This window comes from Oncorhynchus nerka, linkage group LG7 (genome assembly GCF_034236695.1).
Source record: "Oncorhynchus nerka isolate Pitt River linkage group LG7, Oner_Uvic_2.0, whole genome shotgun sequence".
NCBI lineage: Eukaryota > Metazoa > Chordata > Actinopteri > Salmoniformes > Salmonidae > Oncorhynchus > Oncorhynchus nerka.
In genome coordinates, this window is record NC_088402.1 from 44,292,191 (window position 1) to 44,311,649 (window position 19,459).

Consider the following 19,459-nt stretch of genomic DNA (forward strand, 5'->3'; position numbering starts at 1 on the left):
GGCACATCTCTAGATGGCCTTCCCTGACATCTCCATACTTACATGTTAGTCCTTTCTAACAAACACAGGCCTAACATTTTCAGCAGGTCAAAAAGACCGCATCTAGAAGCTTAAAGGGTTCTCCGGCAGGCCCCATAGGAGAACTCTTTGAAGAACCCTTTTTGGTTGCAGATTGGTTCTATCTACAGATGGATTCTACCTGGAACCAAAAAGGGTTCTCCTTTTGGGAACAACCGAAGAACCCTTTTGGAACCCTTTCATTTCTAAGAGTGTAATTAATAACATCCCTAAAACTCACAACGATCCAATCAAGCCTAGGCAAAATGGAGTAAACTGTCTTGCACGAGGATCGAGTAACTCAAGACTTTAGTGAGGAAGGATCACCTTGCGATGACACAAGTGAGGGATTAGCGATGCAGGGTTAGACTGAGATGTACTGAGCTATATGGAGGTACTGGTACTGGAATGGTAGTGTGCTGGGCAATGCTCTCCACGTGGGTATCTTTGAATGATATGTCCTCGGCCCAGTAGCTCTGTTGAATGAGAACGCTCATTTCGGCTGCTAACTGAGGAGAAGAAATAGAGAGAAAAAATAGAGAGGGCGGGATGAGAGGAGGGATAGAGAAATTGAGAGGGGAGAGGGGGAGGGTGGGAGGAGAGGAGGGATAGAGAAATAGAGAGGGGAGAGAGGGCGGGATGAGAGAGAGAAATAGAAGGAGGGCAGAGAGGAGTAGGAGAGAGGGGGAGGAATATTTCCAGGCCTGCAAATTGTAAATGGGATTTATTAACCTTAGGCACCACATCCATTTCGGGCCCTGCATTCTCAACCAAACTCTGTATTTCTGTCCTTGTAGCCTAGAGTGCACTACAACCTATTCCTGAAAATGCACACACTTTCACATACTGTAACTGTCCCTTGCTCATTGCCAGTCAATCAACCATGTGTGTCCTAGCTAAACATACACTTTCTATACAAAAGTATGTGGATACCCCTTCAAATTAGTGGATTCGGCTATTTCAACCACACCTGTTTCTTTAAGGTGTATAAAATCGAGCGCACAGCCATGCAATCTCCTAAGACAAACATTGGCCTAAGAGTTTCCTTAATGAAGAGCTCAGTGACTTTCAACATGGCACCGTCATAGGATGCCACCTTTCCAACAAGTCAGGTTGTCAAATTTCTGTCCTGCTAAAGCTGACCCCGGTCAACTGTAAGTACTGTTATTATAAAGTGGAAACGTCTAGGAGCAACAACTGCTCCTAGAAGTGGTAGGAGACACAAGCTTACCGAACGGGACCGCTGAGTCCTGAAGCGCGTAGCACATAAAAATAGGCTGTCATCGGTTTCAACACTCACTACCGAGATCCAAACTGCCTCTGGAAGCAACGTCATCACAATAGCGGTTTGTCTGGAGCTTTATGAAATGGTTTTCCATGGCCGAGCAGCCACACACAAGCCTATGATCACCATGCACAATGCCAAGCGTCGGCTGGAGTGGTGAAAAGCACGCTGCCATTGGAGTCTGGATCAGTGGAATCACGTTCTCTGGAGTGATGAATCACGCTTCACCATCTGGCAGTCCGATGGACGAATCAGGGTTTGGTGGATGACAGGAGAACGCTACAGTATCTGCCCCAATGCATAGTGCCAAATGTAAAGTTTGGTGGAAGAGGAATAATGATCTGGGGCTGTTTTTCATGGTTCAGGCTAGACCCCTTAGTTCCAGTGAAGGGAAATCTTAACGCTACAGCATACAATGACATTCTCGATGATTCTGTGCTTCCAACTTTGTGGCAAGTTTGTGGAAGGCCCTTTTCTGTTTCAGAATGACAATGCCCCTGTGCACAAAGCAAGGTCCATGCAGAAATGGTTTGTCAAGATCTGTGTGGAAGAACTTGACTGGCCTGCACAGAGCCCTGACCTCACTTTTGGCTGAATGGGAGCAAGTCCACCAAATCCCATATCAGATATTCTATGCACAGAGCTTGTTAGTATAAGAGCCATTCTAAAGGGAGTGCTAAAAGTATCAGCCGATACCTAAAGACGAAGAGTGTTTCCCACTTCCCATGCAGAGCATAAGTCCTTCCTTGCCCGCAATCCACTCCCACAGTTGTGATGGAATTGGCCTGTCCGTTCCAATGTGTCACTAACTCGCTCTCTGCTCTCTCTTCTTTAAAGCCTTGTTACGGCCTTCTAAGTCCAGTGATTACCATCATCACAGGTGTTACTCAACGCACACCTAATCCCTGTACCCTGGGGGCACGGACTGTGTGTGTGTGTGTGTGGTGCCGGTGGCAGAAACAGGCCTCTATAGGCTAATCTTGATGAGGGGCGTGGGCTTTGGGACAGAGGCCGTGAGTGCAGATGTGGAATATTCCCGTTAGGTTGGAGGACTCCCAAGAATACCCCAGTGTCAAGTTGTGCCAAAACAGTGGAGTGAATGAGAGGATCAAGTCAGCAGGGATGGACTGGAATAGAGAGCAATCTGGATTAGTCAGGGATCTTTTCTCTCCCTCTCTCTCTACTGCTGGACACCTCTGACGGCAAACGTTACAGGTCCGATAGGAAAGTCAGAGACACTGACCTGTTCTTATTGCACTGTGATCAGTGGTCCATTTTAGCTCAGTCGCTAGAGCATGGCGCTTGCAACGCCAGGATAGTGGGTTCGATTACCGGGACCAATGTATACACACATGACCTTAAGTCGTTTTGCAGATTCAGTCTTCCCAGCCTGGTGCAGGTCAACAATTTTGTTTCTGGTGTTCTTTGACAGCTCTTTGGTCTTGGCCATAGTGGAGTTTGGAGTGTGACTGTTTGAGGTTGTGGACAGGTGTCTTTTATACTGATAACAAGTTCAAACAGGTGCCATTAATACAGGTAACGAGTGGAGGACAGAGGAGCCTCTTAAAGAATAAGTTACAGGTCTGTGAGAGCCAGAAATCTTGCTTGTTTGTAGGTGACCAAATACTTATTTTCCACCATAATTTGCAAATAAATTCATTAAAAATCCTACAATGTGATTTTCTGGATTTTTTTTCTCATTGTGTCTGTCATAGTTGAAGTGTACCTATGATGAAAATTACAGGCCTCTCATCTTTTTAAGTGGGAGAACTTGCACAATTGGTGGCTGACTAAATACTTTTTTGCCCCACTGTATAAGTAGATATCGAGATGTGAACTACCTTGTGCAGAACAATCAGAGGAATCACTGACACTTTGGGATAGGGCTATGTTGAATAGCAATAGCTTTCCCTGCACTACAGCATCATATCTGTGATGTCAACAGTGCCAACACAGGCTGAGAGTCATTGTGCTTCACTTTCATGAGACGGAACGTCTAGCATACCTTCACATACAACTCCTTCCTTTAAATAAGCACATCTATTCTTGCTTCAGAAGTAATAACTTAACTACCATTCTCTCTTTAGTAGTCTAATTGGTGCATTACATCGGAGCTCCGTAGTATACAGTTAATTATAACCTGGGTAGTTTGAGCCCTGAATGCTGATTGGCTGAAAGCCTATACAACAGGTATGACAAAAAATGACTTGTTTACTGCCCTATTTATGTTGGTAACCAGTTTATAATTAAGCAATAAGGCACCTCTGGGGTTTGTGATATATGGCCCGTATACCACACCTTCTCTGGCCTTATTGCTTAATTATAAACTGGGATGATTGAGCCCTGAATGATGATTGGCTGACAGCCATGGTATATCAGACTGTATACCACGGGCATGACTAAATATTCATTTGTACTGTTCTAATTATGTTGGTAGCCAGTTTATAATAGCAATAATTCACCTCAGGGGTTTGTGGTATATGGCCAATATACCACGGCTAAGAGCTGTGTCCAGGCACTCCACGTTGCATCGTCTGTAAGAACAGCCATTAGCCATGGTATATTGGCCATATACCACACCCCCTCTGGCCTTATTGCTTAAGTGGAATGGCAGTTTATCTAATTAAGACCATCACTAAAACTGTAGAGGAACAACAGAACAGTCCCTGGGTAGGCTCTACATTGCACACATGCAGGGCTTAAGTGTGTTAAGAAACCTGGGCTCCCTACTGTGCCAATGGTACAACGGTGTGTTTAATGATCATTAGTAGGTACTTTATATGCAGTATGAAGGAAAGACGTCAAACAGCACATATCATGTATCCTATAGATGGGTTCAGGTTGTTGGGAGTTCAGAAACACATTTTTTCACGCAGTGCAAAAACAATGCATTCAACAATGCAGTTTGAGTGATTTTTTTCCACAATGCAATTACTTTGTTATGAACACAAATCTAAAAGACATGTTGGCAGTACAATAAGAATTGTGTTTTTCATGTATAGTTGTAGGATTTGATTTAATAGATTCCGCGTTCGACAGTTTTGGGTTACGTCTTTCTGTTTCCTATTTGTTTGGAAATCAGTGGTGCAGAGTCTGGCTCTTTTCGCTTCCTCAAGATGTTATTGAGATCGAGTGCCAAATATCATCTAAACACCGGAAAATATTGATTCAAATAGTGCTTGATTATAATTAATTGTGTGGCCCTTCCAAATGGAAACAGATTGTCCAGAGTGAAATATTTGAGTGGAGATGTCACTACTAAACACTGCCTGGAGCATCTGTTGCTGCAATCTGAACTGAGGTCATCTTTCCATATGAGTGGTTTGCTCTCCTTATGAGTTGAATGACCAGCGTAGGCAATTCGTTGATATTTTTAATAGGGTTTAAGTGTTGTGCGTAAGGTGCAATTACCACACCATGTTGGGTTTAAAGAGCAATCATGTGTACGCGCGCACACAGACATACACACACAGGGAATTCATTTGGGGATAAGAGTAGAAAGGGAAGACTATTATTACTGTTCTGCCTTAGCGCGTTGTGTTGACAGCCTGTGGCTGAGACAATGTGTAACTAATGGGGTTTAATACAAGCAGGCTGGCCAGGACGAGGACACATTAAACTCCTATTAAAAAATGAGAGCGAGGAAAGGGGAATCAAAAAAGGAATGTAACGGTGCAAGTTTGAATGATGACCGTAGCCGTCACGGGCTGCATGAACAGGCCCCTTTACGAAGCGAAATAAGCAGCCAACGAGCCAAATGTGGGTTTAGTTAAACATGCAGCCCATTCATGTTCCCTCAAAGGCAATTTGTCATGCTGAATATCACCAGTTTAATATGCAAAGAAAGCGCTCCTTTCCATCCTCCCTTCCATCCCTTCCATCCTCCCTTACCTCCCTTCCATCCTCCCTTCCATCCTCCCTTCCATCCTCCCTTTCCTCCCTTCCATCCTCCCTTTCCTCCCTTCCATCCTCCCTTTCAATAAAGCGCTCCTCCCTTCCATCCTCCCTTTCAATAAAGCGCTCCTCCCTTCCATCCCTCTATCATTGCACATTTTTTGACTAAAAAGCCACAACGCGATAATGGGTCTGTATCCCCAACTTGACTTTGTGAACATAATGTTCTACATATTTTCAAAGAAGAGGACTGGGCAGTACAGTACGGCTGGGCGATGGGCAGTACAAGAAATGGACCGTGAGGCCAAAACAAAGTAACTTGTGTCACCAAGACTCGGTACGTCAGTAATTTCGACAAATACTCTGCACAAGTCTCACTTAAAACTTACATGTGCTAGCTGAGCTCATCACAATTCATGAGAGCTCAGCGGACAAGCCCAACATTAAACAGAACCATACATAGCCACCCAAAGTATAAAAATACCATTCAGTGGAAACTTTAACCCCCCCCCGTACCATTTGAGAAACGACTATAGGTAAAACGTAGTGAGGGGAAGTGGGGAACAGGTGGCACCCCTGGATCTCCTGGATCTAGCCCCTCAGGTTAGACGGACAGAGGGGGATTAGGAGCGAGCCGTGATCCCATCAAAGGAGGAACGTGTCACCAACGCCATGTCTTACCACTGAGCCACACACTCCAGTGAGCACTGATCCCGTTAACTGGCTCTCAGAGGCCAGGGCTCCTAAGGCGAGCTGACAGCAGGGCTATTTTAGGGTAAAAAAAAAAAATCACTGATTTGGACAAGAGTCTGAGATGGCTTGGCCCTTGCTATCGTGCTCCATTCGAGCGAACGAAAAACTAAAAGGAGCCCACTTTGCCACAGAGAGCAACCCCTTGCTCCACGATGCTTTGAGAAACAGATGAGGGATAAATGTGTTGTGACAGAAGCTAATAGAGTTTTACGGAGCTGAGTGTGTGTGTGTGTGTGTGTGTGTGTGTGTGTGTGTGTGTGTGTGTGTGTGTGTGTGTGATGTATGTGTGTGTGTTGAGGGGAGGATGCAGAACATTGAACACACACACACAACTTGACTGTGCATATCTACAATGGATGAATTCCTCACATCTTTGAGCTAAACACGTGTATCTCAATAGGATTGGGCCTACAGTCCCAACAATTCAACTGCATCCACTGGAGATACCAAATAGAGCAAAGGCGCTGCAGGTCCTTGAATTGATTTTGACGTTGAATCAACATGGAAAACTGATTGGATTTGCAAAAAGTCAATGTCAGGGCATTTAGTTATTTTTCCCTCCACCCAACTTTTGACCTAAAATCAAATGAAATGGTGAATTTCCTTGTTGATTTCACATTGAATTCACATTAGTTGACAACTCAACCAAAAGTAAACCTAAACTAGACGTTGAATTGACTGTCTGTGCACAGTGGGTTGTGTCCTTCCTGATAGAGTTCGATAGATAGAAGCCCTTCGACGTTATGTGATATGAGTTACAGCCTTTCATTTCATTACTGTAGTTAAGTGCTGTACATACTAAACTGTGCTTCCTCTTCAAGAGAGGCTCATTAACTTATGGTCAATTATCACGAGGCAATTAAGAGTCTGAAACACAGAGTATAGAGTATGAAGCTCAATTCTAAACATAAGACAATTCGTCATAGTGCCATCCAAGTAAAAACAATCAGTTCAATTTTGTAAGGGGTTTAGATTGATTAACCAGTGCTCCTGGATCCTGGCGGAGGATCGAGGCCGGCCCCAACAATACCCGGAGAAAGGCTGGTGGGATCGGTGGAATGCGGGGATGCTCTTAGAGCTTCAAAAGCATGTGTGGGAGGAGATATAACACAAGGTAATTACCAGGGCATAGCAAATCAAATCAAAAATCTAATTGTATTTGTGAAACACTTTTTTTATAAGCCTTCAACCACCAACGCAGTTTTAAGAAAATAACAACAACAACAAAAGTAAGAGATAAAAGTAACAAATCATTAAAGAGTAGCAGTAAAATAACAATAGCCAGGCTTTATACAGGGAGTACCGGTACAGAGTAAATGTGCAGGGGCACCAGTGTCGAGGTAATTGAGAGAGAGAGTTAATCTGCGCTGTTGTGGGGACGGGTGCTAGGCAGGAGGGTTTGTTCAGTGTGTCAGTCTGCATTTCGCTCAAATGTCCACATTCTAACATAAAGCAGAACGACACGGGACAGAGGGAGGAAATATTTGCCTTCAGTATTTGGGGAATGGGTAATGTATAAACAAATAATGAAGTCGAGGTGGGCAAAAAAAAAGTACATTTCATGGAAATGATTTATAGGGAAAGTGTGAGGAAAGCTACCATATCTGCTTTTCATGAATATTAGGCTGTGTTTAGACAGGCAGTCTGATTCTGATACTTTTCCTCACAAATTGCTCAGTTCAGCTCCGAACTGATGTGAAAAGATCTGATGTGATTGGTTAAAATACCAATTAGTGGAAAAAAGATCATAGTTGGGCTGCCTTTCCAAACGCAGCCTTAGCTATCGTTTCCGAACCATGATCACAATTCAACAAAGCGGTAATAACGACTGCGTCCCAATTGACACCCAATTCTCTATTTAGTGCACTACTTTTGACCAGGGCCAAACGTCAAAACGAGCAGCGCAGTAAGTGTCAAATGCAGTCAATGAAGCCACAAAAAAAAAGGGAAGCACGTGCCTCCGAGAGTTGAAGGTACAGAACAGACACCTTCTGTCGTGAGGAGCACGCAACGTTCAGCAGTCTCCCTCCGTTCCAGGGAGACAGGCTCAAAAACACCCCCAGACTTCAGAGTGAATAGTGATAAAGAAATTGGTGTGCTATTATCATAGAATACTTAGCCAGGAGCTTTAACGACAGCAACCTGTGTTAAACACTATCACTGGTTTAGCTGGGGATTTATCTAGCTTAACCATACAGCAAGGTGACAGACCATCTGTTCTGGAGCTTTAGGTCGGCTGAATGGAAAAATCAGGGAATCCATAGACCCAAGGCATTACGGGTAGATTGAAAGCATCTGGCCAACAAATGACAAAATAAATTACCAACCAATTCACCCTCATCTGTAATAGTTTTATATTAAAGCAATGAGATTAAAGCAAAGAGTCCCATTTAATCAAAACCTACTCTATCTGGCTAAAATCAAATAAATCTCATCTGCTAAACATTCATTTTGCTTACGCTACAGATTTTGTTCATTTTCAAACACACCCAGTTTACGTGGTGAGCAGTTTAATATAATTTGTAACCTCGCTTTCTGAATTAGCATGTATGTCATCTTCGTAATCAAATACACCAGACATAATTGCCGGTATAACAATTCCACTCCGTGTTTAAAAGCTTTCTCCCAAATGAGTCATCCTTAATGAAAACAGACCGCAAATTACCAATGTTCTGAATTATCACTCTCCATTATATGCTTATGAGAACAAACAAAAAACTTTTCTGAGAGAACAGATATATACACACACACCAAAATGGAGCAAAATTATTTAAAAAATTGCAGAATCAGCTCAACTCCTACGTGTGGTTTAAGATTTGTGCTTACTAGGGGACATTCTGCCTTCCAGCGCCGTTAATGAGTTTAAAAGGTCACTAGACTGTTATGACACCAATTATAGTAAAATTCCAAATAACCAAATACTCTAGCTTAGCAGAGCGTGGTGGCCAGCTAGCTTAGTATTCTGTGCGAGTTCAACAAAGAATGTGTGCTGTAATGACACAAAACATAAAGTCCAGAAGAACACAGTGAAGGACTCATAGTGCTGTTATTTTCCAGTTTTTAAACAAGTAATTGACCGACATCGGTTCATTTCTGTGAGTGCAATGTTGTTATCTAGATATAAATCAGATCAAGCCAGAACTGAGCGATGTGGTAGGGAGTTGTAGTTTCCAACAGGCCAATATTACACATAATTACCATGTTTTCTGCGCTAAATTAACTACAATGACCATTATCCACTGAGTGCCTACTTGTACGGTCTGAGACAGAGAGAACAGACAGAAGAATGCGTGATCAAATCAAATCACATGTGCCGAATACAACAGGTGTAGAGTGAAATGATTACTTAAAAGCCCTTAACCAACAATGAAGTTAATAAAAATAACTGTTCATTAAAAAATAGATAAGAAAAAAATGTAATTAACAAACAGTTATAATTAGCAGCAGGAAAATAAAAGTAGCGAGGCTACATACACTACCGGTCAAAAGTTTTAGAACACCTACTCATTCAAGGGTTTTTCTTTATTTTTAGTATTTTCTACATTATAGAATAATAATGAAGACATCAAAACTATGAAATAACACATATGGATTCATTTAGTAAAAAAAAAGTGTTAAACAAATCCAAATATATTTTATATTTGAGATTCTTCAAATAGTCACCCTTTGCCTTGATGACAGCTTTGCACACTCTTGGCATTTTCTCAACCAGCTTCATGAGGTAGACACCTGGAATGCACAGGTGAGCCTTGATTTGTGGAATATCTTTCCTTCTTAATGCGTTTGAGACAATCAGTTGTGTTGTGTTAAGGTAGGGGTGTCCATCATTACTTAAAAACATAAAAATCAATCAAGTGCAGTCGCAAAAACCATCAAGTGCTATGATGAAACTGGCTCTCATGACGACCACCAGAGGAATGGAAGACCCAGAGTTAGCTCTGCTGCAGAGGATAAGTTCATTAGAGTTACCAGCCTCAGAAATTGCAGTCCAAATAAATGCTTCAAGTAACAGACATCTCAACATCAACTGTTCAGAGGAGACTGTGTGAATCAGGCCTTCATGCTGCAAAGTAACCACTACTAAAGGACGCCAATAAGAAGAAGAGACTTGCTTTGGCCAAGAAACATGAGCAATGGATATTAGACCGGTGGAAATGTGTCATTTGGTCTGTAGTCCAAACTGGAGATTTTCAGTTCCAACCGCCGTGTCTTTGTCAGACGCGGTGTGTGGGTGAACGGATGATCTCCCCATGCATATTTCCCACCTTAAAGCATGGAGGAGGAGGTGTTATTGTGTGGGGGTGCTTTGCTGGTGACACTGTCTTTGATTTATTTAGAATTCAAGGCACACTTAACCAGCATGGCTACCACAGCATTCTGCAGCGATACGCCATCCCATCTGGTTTGTGCTTAGAGGGCCTATCATTTGTTTTTCAAAAGGACAATGAACCAACACACCTTCAGGCTGTGTAAGAGCTATTTTACCAAGAAGCAGAGTGATGGAGTGCTGCATCAGATGAACTTTTTGAGGATCTGAGGACACATGCCAAATCTTTTCAGTCTCCTGAGGGGGAATATGCTTTGTCGTGCCCTCTTCACGACTATCTTGGTGTGTTTGGACCATGATAGTTTGTTGGTGATGTGGACACCAAGGAACTTGTCAGGAAGTCCAGGATCCAGTTGCAGAGGGAGGTGTTTAGTCCCAGGGTCCTTAGCTTCGTGATGAGCTTTGAGGGCATTATGGGGTTGAACGCTGAGCTGTAGTCAATGAATCGCATTCTCACATAGGTGTTCCTTTTGTCCAGGTGGGAATAGACAGTTGAGTGCAATAGAGATTCCATCATCTGTGGATCTGTTGGGCGGTATGCAAGTTGGAGTGGGTCTATGGTTTCTGGAATAATGGTGTTGATGTGAGCCATGACCAGCCTTTCAAAGCACTTCATGGCTACAGACGTGAGTGCTATGGGTCGGTAGTCAATTAGGCAGGTTACATTAGTGTTCATGGGCACAAGGACTATGGTGGTCTGCTTGAAACATGTTGTTATTACAGACTGTCAGGGACAGATTGAAAATGTCAGTGAAGACACTTGCCAGTTGGTCGGTGCATACAAGTCAAGGTAATCCATCTGGCCCCACGGCCTTGTGAATGTTGACCTGTTTAAAGGTTTAACTCACATCGGCTAAGGAGAGCATGATCACACAGTCGCTAAGCTCTCATGCATGCTTTGTGTAGCTTGCCTCGAAGCGAGCATAGAAGTAATTTAGCTTGTCACTGGGCAGCTCGTGGCTGTACTTCCCCTTGCAGTGTGTAATAGTTTGCATCCGACGAGCGTCGGAGCTGGTGCAGTACGATTAAATTTTAGTCCTGTATTGACACTTTGCCTGTTTGATGGTTCGTCTGAGGGCATAGCGGGATTTCTTATAACCGTCCGTCCGGGTTAGAGTCCCGCTCCTTGAAAGTGGCAGCTCTACCCTTTAGCTCAGTGCGGATGTTGCCTGTAATCCAAGGCTACTGGTTGGGGTGTGTACGTACGGTCACTGTGGGGATGATGTCATCGATGCACTTATTGATGAAGCCAATGACTGATGTGGTGTACTCCTCAATGCCATCTGAAGAAACATAGCAAAACAGTGCTGTAGCTTAGCATCTGTGTCATCTGACCACCTCTTTATTGACCGAGTCACTGGTGCTCCCTGCTTTAGTTTTTGTTTGTAATCAGGAATCAAGAGGATAGAATTATGGTCAGATTTGCCAAATGGAAGGCGAGGGAGAGCTTTGTACGAGTCTCTGTGTGTGGAGTAAAGGTGGTCTAGAGTTTTTTTCTCTCCTGTGGTTGCATATTTAACATGCTGGTAGGGAAAACGGATTTAAGTTTCCATGTATTAAAGTCCCTGGCCACTAGGAGTGCCGCCTCTGGATGAGAGTTTTTCTGTTTGCTTATGGCCTTATACAGCTCATTGAGTGCAGACTTAGCGCCAGCAAAGGTTTGTGGTGGTAAATAGACAGCTACGAAAAATATAGATGAAAACTCTCTTTGTAGATAGTGTGTCAACAGCGTATCACGAGATACTCTACCTCAGGCGAGCAAAACCTCGAGACTTCCTTAATATTAGATTTAGTGCACCAGCTGTTGTTCACAAATATACACAGACTGCCTCTCCTTGTCTTACCGGAGGCAGCTGTTCTATCTTGCTGATGCAGCGTAAAGCCCGCCAGCTGTATGTTATCCATGTTGTTGTTCAGCCACGACTCTGTGAAACATAAGATACAGTTTTAATGTCCCGTTGGTAGGATATTCGTGATCGTAGCTCGTCTATTTTGTTATCCAATGATTGTACGTTGGCTAATAGGACTGATGGTAGAGGCAGATTACCCACTAGCCGTCGGATCCTTACAAGGCACCCCGACCTACGTCCCAGATATCTCTGTCTTTCTCCTGCGAATGACGGGGATGAGGGCCTTGTCGGGTGTCGAGAGGGGTGGAGAGTAGTTGCTTTGTGATCTACCTGAAAATACATTATCTAAGATTGATAGTTTGTATTCAGCAGTCATAAAAAAGTATGCCTTATTTAATTTGAAGAACTACTAAAATTGTGATTTTGTCAAACAGCATAGGCAGAAGCGGATCACTTGGAATTAAATAGGCCTAAAACTAATGGCAGGGTAGCCTAGAGCGTTGGACTAGTAACCGAAAGGTTGCAAGTTCAAATCCCCGTGCTGACAAGGTACAAATCTGTCGTTCTGCCCCTGAACAGGCAGTTAACCCACTGTTCCTAGGCCATCATTGAAAATAAGAATTTGTTCTTAACTGACTTGCCTAGTTAAATAAAGGTCAAATAAAAATGTAATATACACAACTGAAATATTTTATTAAAGTAATGTGAATAAATTATGACTAATAAGTGATCAGCAGTAATGGGCAGTTACTACCATCATGGGACTTTTATTCAAAACATGTTGGTATTACAGACTCTGTCAGGGACTGGTTGAAAATTTGCCAGTGTTACAAAATTCAACCCACATAACGCAGAGCGCACTTAATGTCTTAAATAAATTATCGAAACCGAAATCCGGGATTCTTTTTTTACAAATCAAAACTGAACCGATTTTATTTCTACACCTTGTATTTCCCTGTCACAGCTGTACATCTAAAGCAGTGGTCACCAATACTTCCTGAGTCAAGATCACTATCGCAGTCAAAACCAAACCGAGATCTACACTCTTAGGGGGGAAAAAAGGTGCTATCTAGAACCTTTTAAGGGTTCTTCGGATGTCCCCAAAGGAGAACCCTTTGAATAATCATTTTTGGTTCCTTTCTACAGAGGGTTCTACCTGAAACCCAAAAATGGTTCTACCTGAAACCCAAGAATGGTTCTACCTGAAACCCAAAAATGGTTCTACCTGAAACCAAAAATGGTTCTACCTGAAACCAAAAATGGTTCTACCTGAAACCAAAAATGGTTCTACCTGAAACCAAAAATGGTTCTACCTGAAACCAAAAATGGTTCTACCTGAAACCAAAAATGGTTCTCTTATGGGGACAGCTGAAGAAGCCTTTTAGGACCCTTTTTTTCTAAGAGTGTACCGCTCAGATTTTTAAATATTTTTTTGTCATGTTTAAAAAACAAACTAATAAAACAGTTCTGTTGGAATGAGGCATAATAGTTTTATCACAGCTTATTGGCTATATGCCTGGCCTGCCAATATTGTTCTTCTCAGACCATATTATATTTCAAAACTTTGATAACAAAATAGATCAGTTGGTGTAGCAGTTCGTAGTTGTCTTGAACGCACTGAAATCTAAGATTTTGTTGTTTTGAACACTGCGTTAATCTCAGCGGAGGGAGTGAGAGAGCAGCAGGCGGTCTGCCTCGTTCCTTTCCTCCGGTGAGACTGACCGGAGAGAGGGGACACCGTCTTCCACCTGATGGTGAAACTCGACTGGCACCGCATCGGACTCAGGCAGGGTCACCACTGTCTGCAATTTAGGCACCAATTCTGGCACAAATTCATGTTGTTCCTATGACCAGAGAAAATGAAATACTCCCTCGATATTAAAATACACACGGAGAGTTACTAATCATAATAAAATCACAAGGCTATTGATACACTTGGCTACTCATACATCTCAGTGGCAGCGTGAGTGGAAGTAGAGAGAACCACGTTTTATGTTTTGTAAGTGTTGAATAAGACTTGAACTCACTCATAAAAACAGCAGCTCTTTACTGTATTCTTTGACAGTCTCTCTCTGGATATGGTTTTAAAAGATTAAATCTCACATAGGCTAGTATCAAACTTTGCTGTAGCCAGGGTCATGGAAGCTGTAGGTAGGCACGTGATTTGAGCTATGCGATTGGCCAGCGCAGTAGGCCCACTGGTAGGCAAGTTTGACTTTTCCGACAAATTAAATGGTTGAAAATGGGAACACTTTGCTTACCCAGTGCGCAGGTCTTCTGAATCAAGTGCACCTACCGCCCACAGCGCAACACAGAGAATTTTAAAAAGTGCACAAGCCTTTATGCCATTATCGTTGGCTTTTCTATATAAATGTTTGATGATCGACTAGGAATGCCTTGAAGATCGACCCGTTGGGGACAACTGATCTCAAACTAAAACGTAGGATCTACATTCCACATCCATGTCCAGTAAAGACTCACGACAGTCTAGCAAAGACCGTATTAAACTTGTACTAAACACGGTCGTAAACATAAACGGAGAGCAGAGGTATGCCATACAGCAGAGAGGCTGTTCAGAATCAGTACCCAATGTCCACACTCTATGATGAATCACTAATACACAGGAGTATAGTCTAGATGCAAGCCCAGTTTAACGGGGAACATAACATTAGTCCACTTCCACTGATGACATCTTGATGAATAAACTCTCCAAACAAAATCGATGATACCGCTGCAGCCGGTGTGAGAGGCACAGACCCCGGGGCGGCCCCAACTAAATTGCAGACAGTGGTGTCTCCACTTTATTCGACAGAAAAACGCACACACACACTTTCTTCCTTTGTCTCCCTCACACACACACACACACACACGCACACACACGCACACACACACAAATGTAAGAGAGCCAGGGTAATGACACAGATACAGTACCCTTAGGGCCACCCACCGAGAGGCAAGGGGCAAGTGTTGATGCTGCTATTGTTATATAGTATCTTGGCTCTCTCAAAGCACACTGGACGCCTCATTACTCCAAACACAGCAGCAACACAAACAACAATGGAGAGAGAGAAGAGCCTACAATATTACAAACCATAAAATACTGAATCTATATGGAGAAGTAATCAGAGAACTGCATCTTCATCTACTGTTTCATTTCTTCACCATGACACCAGTCCTCACATGACGTTGAACTTCAAATCAATGACTTGCCATAGCGAGACTTACTTCAGAATGTGCGTTTTTCTCTGTGTGCCGTGTTGTGTTTACTCTGGTGGTCTCCATAGGCCTGCCCTACTGTCACATCCAAGGCCTACTGTCTCTCTGTGATGATTGACGGAGGAGGTTTGAGGTTCCTGTCATGCCCCGATGCCTGACATCGTATATATATGGAGGGAGGGGGAGTGGAGGCTGCTGTCATTCTGCATGATGATGAAGACCGTTGAGATTGGAGAGTGAATATGCTAAGCGGACTCACTCACAGAGTTGTCGTGTCTTGACTATCATTAATGTGTTTGACCGTTATTTTATAAAATAATTACATACCACGTTCAATTATTACACGATTCAATTAATCATATAACAATTAGATATGTAGTAATCTGGGGCACCACAGGAAAAGTTATTTAACGAGTTACTATCTCCCGACTAAAGTCACAGTCAATTCATTAATTCTCATTACCTCATATCAGTCTCATTCTGAACGTTGTTGACTTCAAATCTGCACGAACCCTAGCATAATTGACGAATCAGCGATATACAAATTGGCTTATTTATTTACTAACTAACTAAATAATCACAGAATTACATAAACACACAAACAGGATAGCTTACACATTGATTACTACACAATGCAATGAAAAGTCCCTCGTGGACTAAAACGATATGACGGCTTGTTACACAAAATGGCGGATTCAAAAGAGCGGGAAAGGGAGAGAAAGAAATTACACTATCGTACAGACAGCTGATAACTATGCTAATAAAACGCAAATACTTTGCACATGAACGACCGCTCATTCGAAATAATTGTAATGTACATATTTACGTGTGTATGTCTTTGCTGTCTCTCTGTTGAAAACACTCAATCCATCTACAGGGAGTAAAGTCTCTGGTTGTGTAAGTCTCTGGTTGTCCACCAGAGCTCACAATGTCTTTTGTAGTACTAGCTTCTTGGTTTCGGAGTGTCTGTGAAAACAGATCTTCCAGAGGAAATGTTCGTTAGAATGAGATCCCAAAACAACACATAGGCCCTAGATGCACAGGCTCAGTAGCTCAGTTGGTAGAGCATATTTTACTCGCGTTAGGCTGTCAACTAAAGAGCTGCGGGTCCCGACAGAGATCATTGCGGCGCGGTCTGCATTTTTCATGCTGCAGGTGGGAGCGGGAGGTCTGGCAGACGACTTTGGGATTCAAATATTTCTGTTGTCCCGCAGATTATTTGTAAACGGTAGTCTTACTGCTTTGTATGCGTTAGCCTAGGCCTGCCTATCTATTGTATTAAAAGCTCCTCTCTGTCGCATTATTCACACTGCTTCAGCTTCAGCAACCTACCTCTCCTCTTCTAGATGGGCAGGTGAGATCAAATGTGCCTAGCATGTGTGTTCTCATTGAAATAGAGTAGTCTGCCAATGCGTGGGCTGAGAATCACTGGCAGTTATTTTTACAAGAAAATGTACTTCATAAATATGATTATGCAATAGTTTACTACATGCCTAGAAATAAATACTGATCACCCAAAATTTGTCTCCATCTGAAAATCTTCCCACTCCTAACAGGGACGCTATAAAATAGCTCAAGAGAAAATGCAAGTCTTTCCAACTCTGCTCTCTCCAAACTACGTCTGGCATATTGGCTGAGATAGCCTAGTAATACCGCTAGCTTCATATAATGGTCCACATGAGAATCTATGGTAATTTAACCTAGGCTATTTCTTAGATTATCATCATTTTGATATTGCCTATAAATTGCAAAATTGTTGGGACCAGGGCTGGCAAGTGACGGCCAGACAGTGCACGATCGAGACGGAACTAGCTAGCTAGTATCTGGGACGTAGGTCGGGGTGCCTTGTAAGGATCCGACGGCTAGTGGGTAATCTGCCTCTACCATCAGTCCTATTAGCCAACGTACAATCATTGGATAACAAAATAGACGAGCTACGATCACGAATATCCTACCAACGGGACATTAAAACTGTATCTTATGTTTCACAGAGTCGTGGCTGAACAACAACATGGATAACATACAGCTGGCGGGCTTTACGCTGCATCAGCAAGATAGAACAGCTGCCTCAAGTAAGACAAGGAGAGGCAGTCTGTGTATATTTGTGAACAACAGCTGGTGCACTAAATCTAATATTAAGGAAGTCTCGAGGTTTTGCTCGCCTGAGGTAGAGTATCTCGTGATACGCTGTTGACACACTATCTACAAAGAGAATCTATGAGAGTGACGGCCAGACAGTGCACGATCGAGACGGAACTAGCTAGCTAGCTAGCCAACCGGATTCTCCAACATTCTCCTAACAGCTTTTCATACCACAAGGTAAGATTAAAAACAGTAGAATTTAAAAAGCAACCGCTATTTTGTGACTATCAAACGTTGCTGCTTAGCTTAGCTGCCTGGCAAGCTAGCTAGCATGTTAACAGCACAGTAAAGATACAGTAGCTTTAGTATTTGTAATCATAGGCAAGAGAACTGTCAAAGTTGGTGAGATCAAAAATATTATGCAATCTGCTAATGTTACCATGGTCAAGTTATTGCCCATTTTAGTAAATGCTATTGAGCCATTTTAGCTGGCTAAATTCATTAGCTTTCTAGCTAACGTTTGCTATCTATGTAAATAGCAAATTATATACGTGACAATACTGTAAGCTAACGTTACAGTAGCAATGCCAATTCAATGGAGGGTGCAGTCTGGGTTAGTGTCACCTGATTTCCTTTAGACTTTTTTTAGCTAGGTAGCTACAGTGGCTTCAGAAAGTAATCATACCTCTTGACTTATTCAATTCAAATTCAAAATTGATTAAACATTTTTTTTATTCCTGACCAATCTACACACAATATTTGTAAATGTATTGAAAATTAAATACAGAAATATCTCATTTACATAAATATTCACAACCCATAGTCAATACACTTTAGAATCCCTTTGGCAGTGATTACATCTGTGAGTCTTTCTGGGTAAGTCTCTAAGAGCTTTGCACACCTGGATTGTACAATTTTTGTACATTGTTCTTTTTAAAACTCTTCAATCTCTGTCAAGTTGGTTGTTGATAGACAGCCATTTTCACATCTTACCATACATTTTTAAGCTGATTTAAGTCAAAACTGTAACTAGGCCACTCAGGAACATTCAATGTCATCTTGGTAAGCAACTCCAGTGTATATTTGGCCTTATGTTTTAGGTTATTGTCCTGCTGAAAGGTGAAAGCAGACTGAACCAGGTTTACCTCTAGGATTTTGCCTTTGCTTAGCTCTATTCCGTTTCTTTTTATCCTAAAAAAAACTCCTTAGTCTTTGCCAATGACAAGCATACCCATAACATGATGCAGCCACCACCATACTTGAAAATATGAAAGTTGGTACTCAGTGATGTGTTGAATTTGCCCCCAAACATAACGCTTTGTATTCAGTAAATAAAATGTATTTCTTTACCACATTCTTTGCAGTTTTACTTTAGTGCCTTATTGCAAACAGGATGCATGTTATGAAATATTTTCTGTACAGGCTTCCTTCTTTTCACTCTGTCATTTAGGATAGTATTGTTGAGTAACTACAATGTGGTTGATCCATCCTATTATAGCCATTAAACTCTTAACTGTTTAAAAGTCACCATTGGCCTCATTGTAAAATCCCTGTGCGATTTCCTTCCTCTCCAGCAACTGAGACAGGAAGGACGCCTGTATCTACGTAGTGTAATTAATAACTTCACCTTGCTCAAAGGGGTATTCAATGTCTGCATTTTTTTTTACTCTACCAATAGGCACCCTTCATTGCGAGGCATTTTTAAACCTCCCTGGTCTTTAAGAATCTGTGTCTGAAATTAACTGCTCAACTAAGGGACCTTACATATAATTGCATTTGTGGGTTACAGAGATGAGGTAGTCATTAAAAAAATTATGTTAAACTCTATAATTGCACAAAGAGTGAGTCCATGCAACTTATCATGTGACGTATTAATCCAAATGTTTTACTCCTGAACTTATTTAGGCTTATTTAGCCATAACAAAGGGGTTGAAAACTTATTGACTCACTCTTTTTTCATTTTTCATTCATTTGTAAACATTTCTAAAAACATAA